Here is a 237-nt window from a genome sequence, read left to right as displayed (position 1 = left end):
GATAAATGTCTGGAGTTCTGTATTTAGCAAAACAGGTACATGCCTATTTGGTATATGATTACATGAATGCTGAGATAGCCTCATTTCAAACATGGCCTCTTTTGGAAAACTGTGCTATTTCTAATTCCATAATTAAAGATTATTATCTTTGGCTTGGCACACATAGCACAATGGTTATGGTGCCAGCCACATACACTGAGGGTGGCAGGTTCGAACTGGCCTGGGCCAGCTAAACAA

This window comes from Otolemur garnettii, unplaced genomic scaffold (assembly GCF_000181295.1).
Source record: "Otolemur garnettii isolate 467f Iridium unplaced genomic scaffold, OtoGar3 scaffold00120, whole genome shotgun sequence".
In the NCBI taxonomy this organism is placed as follows: Eukaryota; Metazoa; Chordata; class Mammalia; order Primates; family Galagidae; genus Otolemur; species Otolemur garnettii.
This window is presented reverse-complemented; position numbering follows the sequence as displayed.